This window comes from Pinus tabuliformis, chromosome 4_1 (genome assembly GCF_031772625.1).
Source record: "Pinus tabuliformis cultivar Carrire ecotype Pingquan chromosome 4_1, CPIR1, whole genome shotgun sequence".
NCBI lineage: Eukaryota > Viridiplantae > Streptophyta > Pinopsida > Pinales > Pinaceae > Pinus > Pinus tabuliformis.
This window is the reverse complement of record NC_142303.1, coordinates 370543951-370558030: the sequence shown is the minus strand read 5'-3', so window position 1 is coordinate 370558030 and position 14080 is coordinate 370543951.

Genomic DNA, 14080 nt, shown 5'->3' with positions numbered 1-14080 from the left:
TTAGCTTAACAAAGGGAAGGTGAATGAGCTCTATCTAGGAGCAGTAAAGAATCCCTAGATAACTGTCAGACATGGGTGAATTAGGGGAAATATGAGCCAAAGGGAATTCATATTCATTACCAATTCAGAGGAAAACATAAAGAAACAGCAGAAATTGAGCATAGAGTGCAGTTAAACAAATTCTAAGCTATTCATTTTTCCTGCTATTTTAGATGGTGACATATGTATGATATGAGAATATATCAATGGAAAACAGAGGTAGAAAACACTTATTGAGTCCTGTTGCAGCACAAGAATTCCACCTTCACTCTTCAACCATTAAACAAACAATAAATAGTCCATCACCCAAGCTTTTCAGCAGTCTTTGATTAAGGAAAACATCAAGTATACAAAGCGAGTCTCTAGTGGAGCGAATAAACCAACCAACTCCCTAAACAGTAAATTAGGGTGGTTTTTATAAGCAAAATATCTACAAGAATCAGATCTGAGATAGATTTGATGCAATAAGTGTCTTGAACCTAACATATGCATGAAATAAATGCCAAAATATCTATCTAATGCTGCGTTGGGGGCAACTGCCTCAAAAAATGAGTAACTATGATGTCCTTAGAGCCCTGTGCTGGCATTTGGCCATAACTATGCTTTGAGTTCTGTAGCGCCGCCCTTAGGTGGCCTTATGCATTAACTTTGATCTGGTGAGCTTTGATGGCCCAACACTGCTTTATTGACTTTGATGGGGGCCTCTTAATGTTTGCTTGCTTTGGAAATATGGATTTCCACCAAAAACACTGACTGATAGTCTTTGCCGCTTCCTTTGATACACTTTCACTGAACCTGGGCTCCTTGTTGTTGTCTCAATGCTTTAAACTATCCCATCGACATTTTATGGCTGTTGTCCCACCCTCTATTGCCTTCAGAACTGTTTTTGGCCCTTTTCTGAATCCTGCGTGAAGAAATTCCTGTCAATTTGCGAATTTCGGGCTTGCTGGTAGCCGAGCCATGAGAGGGCTTCCATTTTGGCCTATTTTTCTTAGCGATGAGAGGGCTAATCGCGCATCAAAAACTGCCTCGGTTTTTCATTCCGGGCATCCTTCGCTGCAAATTTCGCGCTTCGCGCCCTTTTCGGTGATGACATCAACATGATGTCAGCATGGTGTCAGCATGGGTCCCAGTATGGTGGTGACATGGCAGGGTGACATGGCAGTACGGTAGGGTGATGACATGGCTGTATGGTGGCAGCGACGTGGCAGTGACGTGGCATAGGACACGGTGGCAGGAAGCCGGCGCAGGTTGATGACGTGGTGCTGACGTCATTCAGCGGAGGCGGTATTCGGTTTTCTCCCTCACCGCTTTTCCGCGTATGTGGTATTGGGGGAGGGGCCTTCGAACACACTGGGAGGCTGACACGTGGTGGGGGTACAACAAGGAAACCACCCATCCCCCAGACGTTAACCTCCATTGGATCGGTATATGAAAACACCCGCCCACCGTTGGATCTGAAGCACTGGGCATTGGACGACTGGTGGGTTGATTGGGGTGGCGTGCAACTTTGGAGTGGGGACCACATGAATATTAAATGATAATACGCCGTCGGGGGTCCAAAACCTTGGTTAATGTGGGTTTTATGTGTTATGCGGGGGTAACGTTCAATGTTTAATTGAAACTTTTAAACATTGAACCTTAAACAGCGAGCACGAAATGGCAGAACAGTAAGGTTTTAAGGGTAAAGGGGTGGATATAGGTTATTAGCGTAACCAGAGGTTAGATTAATCCCATGGTTAGGACGCGGATGGGTTGACAGTAGCACCAAATGGACTATCATTTCCCAAAACTGTATGTACATAGCTATAGTGCTATAGGGTGGAATATGTAATAATTTTTTTTGGGATTTTATATAGTTTTTTGTATAATAGGGGATAAGGAAATGATCTAGGGAGCTAGATAGTAGAGTTAGGAGTTAATATGAATTTGTGAGGTGAAGTGTAGGGGAGAGGCTAAGTTTGTGAGCTGAAACTTAGACTTAGGAAGTGAATGGACTGTGGAGACATGATTTTTACACAAGAAATGTGGCTTCTTTTCACTGAAGAGAGTCAAAGCTTGACTTGGTTTTTTACAAAGATGAAGTGATAACAGGACTGGTTGGGCAGATCCCAAGGTCCTCAAGGGGATGTTAGTGAGTGATTTGGAGATTTAGAAGAAAGGGGAATTAGACATGCCTCGCTTGAGCTCCTCCAAAGGGAAATTGCCTTATACTTGTGATCTGAATAGTTGTAACATTAAAAAACATGAAATGGATCACATAGCTTGATTCTGCAACCACAAAACTACTTACCCAGCCTACTTACCTAGCATTTTTTCTTCTTTTTGCATGGGTGCACTTGGACTTGCAGACCCTGATTATCCTTTTTTCTTTTGACTGCCCTCCTATCTAAACGTACCCTTATATCATCCAGGGGCTCAGATTAAGCTGTTGAGCACCCTTGTTTCTCTACCTATCTACAAATTTGCCAAGATTAAGCTGTTTGGAGAGATATTCATTCTCTATATTCTACAACAAGAAATTGAAACCTAGGGAAGCCAAGATTAAGCTATTTGGACTTCCCTTAACTGAAAAACTCATCAAAAATTGGAATACAGCAATGGAATTTAGACTGGCACACTTTCATGGCCTCTTCTTTGGCCTCTTTCTAGAAATATGGAACCTTGCAGCATGAAAAGATGACATATTTGGCACTTTCAACTGTCAATCATGAAATATGAACACCTATTGCGATAGGAGGCTAACACTGACTCCACTTGACGATGGATTTTCCTTGTGAAAAGCCAAGAACAGCAAGTTAGATTGCCTTGATCTTCTATTTTTGTTGTAGACTGAAACTTCCCTTGTGCTAGCTGTCAAATGATTGAAAATTTGAAACCTGAACACAACATTCTCATAAACTGAATTTTTATACCATAGCAACACTGCCTGCTTTTTTCTACGTGCTCTATCATTACATGCACCTGTGCCTGAGAACCTACCTTTGAAATAAACACAACATAGGGGAACAAACTGGAGCACTTCCCTTGATTCTGTTTTGAAAAAAGGGTGCTGATGTAAACTGAAAATCCTCCTTTGTTTTAATACTATTGACTGAAAAACTGCCTACTCTTTTGATGAGATTACTGCAATGACAGAGATCTGAATGGAGGACATGCTTTGGTTCTGCCTTTAAAGAACTTTGTTGCGTTGTTCCATTATTCGGCCTGCTATAAAAACAAAGTGCTGAAAATACAAGTATTTATGTACAAATATAATACATCTACGTTGTGTTCAACAATAGGGATCATAATAATGCTTTAACATTCGGCCATTGACAAAGCCTTCTTCAGTTATGCTGCCCTCTACAGATTTGAGGAAATATGTGTTATTGCCCTGCACAACGCTGATAACAAATGGACCTTTCCATAAAAAATCAAATTTTGCATGTTTGCCCTTGTCTTCTCTTCGTGAGTCCCACCTTAGAACTTTGTTGCCAACACAGAAATCCTCAGCCTTAGCTCTCTTATCAAACATCCTTTTGAGCTTCTCTTGAAAAATTTGAGCTCTGTCATAGACCTGCTCTCTTGTTTGCTAAAGATGAATGGTCTGGTTGACTCTTTGTTGAACATCATTTGGTTCAACTTGGATCTCTTGTAAGAGCTTGATGATAGGAATGCCCAAGGAAGATAGAAATCTGGCCTCCATGCCATACACCAGCTCATAAGGGCTCATCCCAATGGATCTCTTTGTTAAAAGTTTGTCTGCCCATAGGGAATTTGTGAGCTTTCTATCCCAGTTCTTTTTATTTTCTTCTAGCACTTTCTTTATGATGTTGATGAGGCTTTTGTTGGATGATTCGGCCAAGCCATTACCTTGAGGGTAATAGGCTATGGAGTGGCCCAAGGTAATGTGAAATTTATGGCAAAAATTGATCATCTTTTTGGATTTGAAGGCAGCGGTGTTGTCAGTAATGATCTTCTCAGGGCAACCAAATCTAGAAAGGATGTTGGTCTCAAGGAATTGGATAATGATGGAGTCATTGGCCTGTCTACATGGGATGGCTTCAATCCATTTAGTGAAATAATCGGTGGCTGTTAGAATCCACTTATGCTGGCCTGAGGAAGAGGGGTGGATTTCTCCAATGAAGTCAAGACCCCACTATTGAAAAGGCTTCTCGGTTGAGATAGGCTTAAGAGGCAAAGGTAACAACTTTCTTTTGCCCAGAAACTGGCATTTATGACATGAGATAGCAAACTTCTTTACATCTGCAAACAAAGAGGGCCAATAGAAACCAGCCCTTAAAATTTTATCAGTAGTGGACTTCCAATATAGATGTCCTCCACAGTCCCCTACATCAAGGATAATTTTAGGGGCGAATGTTCGCCCTTTGGCGAAATTAAGGGGTTTTAAATCTTTAGTGGGCGAATATTTTGTATCATAGTACATTTTTACAAATCACCTCAAATAGCCCACCTTATTTTAAGGGAGAGGGTAAAAAAGGTAAATTTAGCCCTTGAAATTAGGACTTACAACCTTCCATTCGCCCATTTTCAAGAATAGGTTTTATTTAAGTGAATCCATTCGCTGATTTTCAAGAATAGGTTTTATTTAAGTGAATCCTATGGGTCAAATACCATATTTATAAAAGAGGTATGGTAAATTAATAAAAATATAAATAAATGAGAGGTGTGGTAAATAAATAAAACATTTTTTATATTTACTCCATAAGTCACCTTATATAGATGTAAGGGTGTAAACAAATAAAAATATAAGTAAAGTGGAGGTATGGTAAATAAATAAAACGTCTTTTTATACTTACTCAAAAGGTATGGTAAATAAATAAAAATATAAATAAATTTATAAAAGAGGTATGCTAAATTAATAAAAATATAAATAAATGAGAGGTATGGTAAATAAATAAAACATTTTTTACATTTACTCCATAAGTCACCTTATATACATGTAAGGGTGTAAACAAATAAAAATATAAGTAAAGTGGAGGTATGGTAAATAAATAAAAATATAAATAAACTAGACGTATCGTAAATAAATAAAACCTCTTTTTATATTTAGTCCATAACCCTCATTCTATTTATGAAGGTTCAAGAAAGAGGTTTTATTTAAGTGAATCCTATGGGCCAAATACCATATTTGTAAAAGAGGTATGGTAAATTAATAAAAATATAAATAAACGAGAGGTATGGTAAACAAATAAAACATTTTTTTTATATTTACTCCATAAGTCACCTTATATTTACGAACACTCAAAAAATGGGTTATATTTAGGTGAAACCTATGGCCAAAATACTATGGGACAAATACCATGGACTAGATTGTTATTAATACCATGCAAAAAACCATTATTAACCCTAATATTAGAATTAATAAAAATATAAATGGCACATGGTATTGACCCATGGTATTCACCAAAATGGCACATGGTATTGACCCATGGTATTCACCTGGAATGTAGCCTATTTAAATGGGGGAATTAAACCAGCATGTAGCCTATGCTAAGATTCACTAGGACTTTACAAAGTTTAAAGTTTTATTATTTAGTGAAAGACTCGCCAAGATCTTACAAGATTTTATAATTGAGTAAAATATTATAATAAAAATAAAATGGCACATGGTATTGACCCATGGTATCCACCAAAATGGCACATGGTATTGACCCATGGTATTCGCCTGGAATGTAGCCTATTTAAATGGGGGAATTAAACGAGCATGTAGCCTATGCTAAGATTCACTAGGAATTTACAAAGTTTTATTATTTAGTGAAAGACTCACCAAGATCTTACAAGATTTTATAATTGAGTAAAATATTCGCCATGCCTGGTGAGAGATTCGCCAAAAAATTATATATACATATTATATTATTGATAAAATCGCCTTCCATTTTTCCTATATACCATGGAGATTCGCCCATTTATTATATTTATAAATTTAGGGGGGTTCTTAAAATTTTCCCTGCCCTACATGGAATTCTTTCATGACATTGTTAGTTCTATTCATGGTTAAACAATTAAGCAATATGCCTTCATGATTTTTCCAAAATAATGCACCATCTAAGATACAAAACTTGGAAGCTTTCATCTTTAAAAATCTTTTCTTGGTTCTGGACAATCTTGGGGGAGCAAACAGGTTTAACAAAACAAAGCATATATCATCATACCATGGGGATTGCAAAAAGGTTTCACTGACCAGTGGAATCACCATCTCCTGTTCATTGTCCAGTTGGTTAATGTCTAAGGCTTGAAATTTTGTTTCGGACATCAGTTTGGCTAAACCTTGTCCCTTTATGAGCTTTGTTGGTTTTATTTCTATGTCAAACTCAAGGATGTTAGCAATCCACTTGCCTCTTTTGCCTTCTAATCCCTCTTGGGTTAATATGTCTTCTACAACAGCATTTGGGACATAGGCAATCACATTTGAATATAAAATGTAAACTCGGAAATCTTTGATTGCTTTAACAAGGGCATAGCCCTGCTTATCCATGATTTGGTACTTCAAAGGGGCATCTCTTAAGGCTCGGCTGAAAAATGCAATTGGCTTTTCGGCTCCTTGATCATCCTTTTGAAAAAGGATAGCAGCTATGGTGTGTTCAGATGCAAATGAAAAAATGATGAAATCCTTATCAAATTGAGGACTTGTGAGGACTGGGGCTTGGGTTAAGGAAGTTTTGATACTCTCAAAGGCTTGCTTGGTTTCAAGAGACCATTTTACCTTGGCATCCTCTTTTAACGTGTTGCTTAACAGTCTTATCAGCTCGGCTAGATTTGGGATAAATCTCCTTAGGAAATTGATCTTTCCAAGGAATGCTTGCAACTCTTTTATGTTTCTTGGAAATGGGATTTGAAGGATGGCTTGAATTCTTTCAGGATCAATTCTAATACCATCTTTTGAGATGATATGGCCTAGTAATTTACCTTCTTCAAGGCCAAAGAGAGACTTCTTGGAGTTCAAGGAAATGCCGTATTTCCTACATGCCATGAATATTTGCCTTAGGTGTTTGAGGTGCTCTTGATCAAATTTGGAGAAAGGGGTAAGGTCATCAAGATAGACAACCAAGAAATCATGGATTTCCTTGGCAAATGCAATGTCCATGGCCCTTTGAAAGGTAGCACCAGCGTTTTTAAGTCTGAAAGGCATCTTCACATATTTAAATGTTCCCCACGGTGTGGTAAAGGCTGTCTTGTCTTGGTCATCCGGGTGAACCAGTATTTGATTAAAACCTGAAAAGCCATCTAGCAAAGAGATTCTAGATGACCCCACTACTCTTTGTAGGATGTGGTCCATTTTTGGCAATGGGTAGTGGTCTTTTAGGGGGACTTCGTTTAAATTTCTTAGATCTACACATAGCCTAATCTCACCTGTCTTCTTTCTTGTGGGAACAAGATTGGATACCCATTCAGAAAATCTGATGGGTGCTATGATACCTGCTTCAAACATTCTTTTCACTTCCTTTTCAATCAAAGGGAGAAGCACAGGATTGATTCTCCTTAGTTTTTGTTTGAAGGGCTTTTGATTTGGTTTTAAGGGAATTGTGTGTTGGATCACTGAGGTGTCATAGGACTTCAAGTCCTCATAACTCCAAGAAAATACATCTTAGAATTCTTTAAACAAATCAACATATTTTGGCTTTTGATTGGGAGGCAAAGATTGAGATAGTTTGATCATTTTGGGCTTCTTTGTTGTCCCAACGTTGTGTTCTTCTATAGCAGCATTTAAGGGTTGTATTTTTGGCTTTTTGGGAACATCATTTGCATCAAACATATCTTCTAATGGAGTGAGGCCAGCAGGGAGAAAGTTATCTTTTAGATCAACGATCTCGGCCTCTGTTTTGGCTATTTCCTCCAGATGCATCTGTTTCAGCTCTTCTATGTTTGCATTGTCAAAAACAGTTGGGTTTAGCATTTGTTTGGCTGTTACAGCCTGCTGATTTTCATTTTTTTGCTATTGTTCATCCGTCATAACATCCATGTCAATGTTAATATTTGAAAACTCATGCTCAAGAGTGAGGAAATTGTTAATCTAGGCATCATTTTCGAACACTTGCCAATCTTTAACATTATTTGGGACAGCAGGCCTATGTTTTATCTCAGCAGTGAAATGGTGATTTGGCTCAAAGGGAAGCTTGCATGTACTAGCAAAAGTGGCTAGGCTGTGTGCATGAATGTTATGATTTCTTGAAATCTTGGCAAGCTTGGATTCAGTAAATGCATTGAGTATATTAGTGGCAGCAGTCCTATAGGCCCTCATCCTATTGTCATTAGTAACAAAGTTGCCTTTCATTTGTTGTATGACTAAATCAAAGTCACCTAGGATGGATACTTTTGCAGCTCCTAGAGCTTTGAGCAGTCTAACGCCTAAAAGGAGAGCCTCATACTCTGCCATGTTGTTGGTACATTTGAAGTTTAGTCTATAGGCATGGCCTTCTGCATGATTGTTGTGTGTATTGTGAATCCATACAACTGCCCCCGCTCCTAACTTGTTAACATAGCCATCAAACTCTAAATACCATGTGATTTCTGGCTTGTGGTTGGTATTAAGAGTTTCAGTAATTCTTGCAGTGGGCAGATTTGAATTTTCTATTTGGGGAGGTCCTTCTTGTATGTTGGTTGCCTTGATTGTTTTGATAGTTTCATCAGTATGGGCAACCGATTCTTCATTGATGTGTGTGTCCAGTTCTAAAGCCGACGGCTTGTCACCAGTGGGAGGACTTGTTTCATCATTAAATAAAATAAAAGAATCCATATCAGAATGGATTGAATAGATAGGGAAGTTTTGGGGATTTTCCTCACTACTTACCACATACTTCATCAGTGTTTCTTTATATAGTCTCTTTGGTTGCCCAAAGACAGATATAGTGGCATAAGAGAGGTCTAGTTGGAGAGATCCTTGGAGTTTTGGTCCCCAGGATCTTGACAATAGCATGCCATACTTTGGTGGAATGTCAGAAACCACCACATCCATGAGGATTTTCTTGTTTAGGTATTGGACTAAGGAGACACATAAGTCTTTGATTAAGCCTAAACACTTGACCTGACTTGAGTCAAAGGAGAATAAGTATTTGTAGGGTCTTGTAACATCAAGGTTTAGCTTCTCCATTACAACTTTGGGCATATGGTTGTGTGAGGCACCTTAGTCAAACATAGCATTATGCAATACTTTATCATGAATGTGCAAACTGACATAGAATGGTAACGCAGCTCCATGTCCTAATTTACCATTGACTTCAAGACCGAAAAGGAGCTCAGGTTGATCATCTAATACATTCACATCATCCCTATTTTCTGGAATTTGCAGTGATCTTTTGATTTGCTGCCTATAGATATCATGTTTGGCAAGTTCAAATAAAGGGATGGATATCTTTAGTTTACCTATTTCTTCCTCTAAATCAAAAGGTTTTTCTGATTGTGATTTAGTATTGTGACTGGCAGATTTTCCCTTTTCAATTTCACTTTCAGCGATTTTCTCTTGTTCTTCATTGATTTCTTGAACTATTTATGATTTGGAAAGGTTTTTAGGAGAGCTTTTCAAGTCTTCTTTTGAGGAAGAAGGTGGTAGAGGGTGATCATTAGAGGGCTACATGTCTGTGACATCCTCTATGGTGACATCCTTTGGATTTGGGACTGTTTTATCAGCAGTTTCTATGAGGGCAGCCTTTTCTTTGATCTTCTTAGGCTGTTTGGTATCACTTGGTTTAACCTTTTCGGGAACATCTATGGTTCTTGTCCTCAGCTTATACTGTTTGTGGACCTCATAAACAGCTGAATCATAAGGTTGCTTAAAATCAAAAGACTCGCCTGACTGAGTCCAAAATTGATTTATCTCATGGTCATCTTGGTCTTCTTGGGTTAGGAAAATTTGTTGCTCACCCCTTAGATCCATCAAATTCATGTGAGTGTCTTCTGTCTGCTGACTAGATGTGGATGCTTTTGTGTAGTTCTCTTGGAAAGGAGGCCTTATATCATGGTCTGGGCTAGACCTACCAGCATTTGTGTTCTAAGTTTTCCTGAAATTTGGGTTCCTTATGGTATTGGGCTGTTGTCCTTCCCATGTAGATTTCCTTTCAACGCTTTCCACCCTATCTCCCAGCCTGTGCATGCCACTGATAATAGCATCCAGCTTTTGCTCTAAGGCTGAGGGTTCTTCCTTAAAGGTGGTTCTTCTCTCAGTTCTAGCTCTGTTTCTTTTGGCAATCAGATTTGCCTCTATGCTGACAGCAACATCTTGCATGTCTGCTAGGATTTGAGGGGCTCTTTCCCTTAACTGATAAGCCATGTCAAACCATCAGGGAATTTATACAAAGCAAGATCAGGTGGAGGTCTTAAGTTCCGTGGTATTTCATTATAAACATTATTAAATCTCACACAATAGTCTAAGACAAACTCTTGAGGGCCTCTTTTGATGGTGTCATATTCAGATAATATGCGCAAGGGATCTTTCTTTTTCTCCCATCTGTTAAGAAATTTTTGGTAAAGGGCCTTTGGGTTAGCTATGGAATTTACAGCAAGGCTTCTAAACCAGGGCCTTACATCTCCTGTTAAGCTTTGGACAAAAATCTTCATTCTCATGCTATCATCATCTATCTCGTAGTTCTCAAAATAGTCTTGCATTTTCTTGGTATGCTAAAGGGCTGTGCAAGAACCAGTACCATCAAAGTATGTGATCTTAGTTTGGTAATCCTGAGGCATAGCCCCTGGATTAGCAGGCAATTGTAACAGAGCATATCTATTTGCGATATTCACAGGGAGAAGTGGAACAACAGGGATAAATGGAATGACTGGAACAATGGTAATAATAGTGGTAATGGGAGTATGTGCAGTGAATGGAGGTGTGGAAGGAGTGCTTTGAGAGGTGGATGATGAACTAGGGGAAGTAGGGGTTGAACAAAATAAAACTTTGACAGGGGTTGGAACACAGCTTGGCTGGGCTGTTTCAGGACTAGAATCAGCAAAATCTACTCTTCGCTCTAACTTCCCGAGGTTCCTTGGGATTAAATTGGGATTTTCAAAAGTAGCTGGGGGATTTGGGTCTGGATTTGACCTTATATAACGTGAGTTCCTTTTGGGAGCCAGATTCTGAACTTGTTTTGGTATTTTCTGTGAATGTTTTTAGAATTAGCAAGGAACTGATCAAATTTTGGAATAGCTATCTACAGCTTAAAACTAGCATGAAGATTGACTGAAGCAGCTTTTATTTACTCCTGTAAATGCAAAGCAAGAACAGTTTCAAAGGCTCCCTGGCTGACATTCAGGCTTCATCCGTAGTTTTAAGGAATATACATCAATTATAAAATTCATTGTTTCCCCAGTTGAGTCGCCATTATGTTAACACTCAGGTTGTTCCCTTTGACTCCCAAGGGAATACAGCCGAAGTAACCACTAACCAATCTTTGGACTGCAGGTCCTAGTCTACCTGCAATCAGAGAGGGCTCTCTCTTAATGATTTAGCTTTTTTGATGATGATTTTAGGCTAGTTATTGAGTTCAAGGGGTTTTGTTTAAGTTTTGGTGGGAAGGATGATGTTTCCAAGTAGAGAGGTAGGTATAATATGAGAGTTTCAAACCATTGGGCATGGAGTCAAGGAGTAGGACTGCTAGTGAATTTTCTTGGTCACAAGAGGAATATGGAGCAAGATAGCTATACGTGAAACAACTTTCAAGCTAAATGGGGATGGATTGAAGGCTAAGGAATGAGAGGCAATTAAGAATCTCTCTTTCAGCTTAACAGAGGGAAGGTGAATGAGCTCTATCTAGGAACAGTAAAGAATCCCTAGATAACTATCAGACATGGGTGAATTAGGGGAAATATGAGCCAAAGGGAATTCATATTCATTACAAATTCAGAGGAAAACATAAAGAAACAACAGAAATTGAGCATAGAGTGCAGTTAAACAAAGTCTAAGCTATTCATTTTTCCTGCTATTTTAGATGGTGACATATGTATGATATGAGCATATATCAATGGAAAACAGAGGTAGAAAACACTTATTGAGTCCTGTTGCAACACAAGAATTCCACATTCACTCTTCAACCATGAAACAAACAGTAAATAGTCCATCCTCCAAGCTTTTCAGCAGTCTTTGATTAAGGAAAACATCAAGTATACATAGCGAGTCTCTAGTGGAGCGAATCAACCAACCAACCCCCTAAACAGTCAACTAGGGTCGTTTTTGTAAGCAAAATATCTACAAGAATCAGATCTGAGACAGATCTGATGCAATAAGTGTCTTGAACCTAACATATGCTTGAAATAAATGCCAAAATATCTATCTAATGTTGCGCTGGGGGCAGATGCCTCAAAAAATGAGTAACTATGATGTCCTTAGAGCCCTGTGCTGGCATTTGGCCATAACTGTGCCTTGATTTCCATAGCACCGCCCTTAGGTGGCCTTATGCATTAACTTTGATCTGGTGAGCTTTGATGGCCCAACACTGCTTTATTGACTTTGATGGGGGCCTCTTAATGTTTGCCTGCTTTGGAAATATGGATTTCCACCAAAAACACTGACTGATAGTGTTTGATGCTTCCTCTAATACACTTTCATTGAACCTGGGCTCCTTGTTGTCGTCTCCATGCTTTAAACTGTCCCATCGACATTTTATGGCTGATGTTCAGCCCTCTGTTGACTTAAGGATTGTTTTCGCCCCTTTTCTGAATCCTGCGTGAAGAAATTCCAATCAATTTGCGAATTTCAGGCCTGCTGGTAGCCGAGCCATGAGAGGGCTTCCATTTTGGCCTATTTTTCTTAGTGATGAGAGGGCTAATCGCGCATCAAAAACTGCGTTGGTTTTTCATTCCGGGCATCCTTCACTGCAAATTTCGCGCTTCGCGCCCTTTTCGGTGAGGATGTTAGCATGACGTCAGCATGGCATCAGCATGGGTCCCAGTACGGCGGCGACGTGGCAGGGTGATGTCAGCAGGGTGACGTGGCAGTACGACAGGGTGATGATGTGGCTGTACGGTGGCAGCGACGTGGCAGTGATGTGGCACAGGACATGGTGGCAGGAAACCGACGCAGGTTGATGATGTGGCGCTGACGTCATTCAGCGGAGGCGGTATCTGGTTTTCTCCCGCACTGCTTTTCTGCATAGGTGGTATTGGGGGAGGGGCCTCCGAACACACCGGGAGGCTGACATGTGGCGGGGGTACGGCAGGGAAACTGTCCATCCCCCAGACGTTAACCTCCAGTGGATCGATATATGAAAACACCCGCCCACCGTTGGATCTGAAGCGCTGGGCATCGGACGGCTGGTGGGTTGATTGGGGTGGCGTGCAACTTTGGAGCGGGGCCCGCGTGAATATTAAATGATAATACGCCGTGGGGGGTCCAAAACCTTGGTTAATGTGGGTTTTATGTGTTATGCGGGGGTAACGTTCAATGTTTAATTGAAACTTTTAAACACTGAACCTTAAACAGTGAGCGCGAAATGGTAGAACAGTAAGGTTTTAAGGGTAAAGGGGTGGATATAGGTTATTAGCCTAACCAGAGGTTAGATTAATCCCAGGGTTAGGACGTGGATGGGTTGACAGTAGCCCCAGATGGACTATCATTTCCCAGAACTGTATGTACATAGCTATAGTGCTATAGGGTGGAATATGTAATATTTTTTTTTGGGATTTTAAATAGTTTTTTGTATAATAGGGGATAAGGAAATGATTTAGGGAGCTAGATAGTAGAGTTAGGAGTTAATATGATTTTTTGAGGTGAAGTGTAGGGGAGAGGCTAAGTTTGTGAGCTGAAACTTAGAGTTAGGAAGTGAATGGACTGTGGAGACATGATTTTTACACAAGAAAAGTGGCTTCTTTTGACTGAAGAGAGTCAAAGCTTGACTTGGTTTTTTACAAAGATGAAGTGATAACAGGACTGGTTGGGCAGATCCCAAGGTCCTCAAGGGGATGTTAGTGAGTGATTTGGAGATTTAGAAGAAAGGGGAATTAGACATGCCTCGCTTGAGATCCTCCAAAGGGAAATTGCCTTATACTTGTGATCTGAATAGTTGTAACATTAAAAAACATGAAATGGATCACATAGCTTGATTTTGCAACC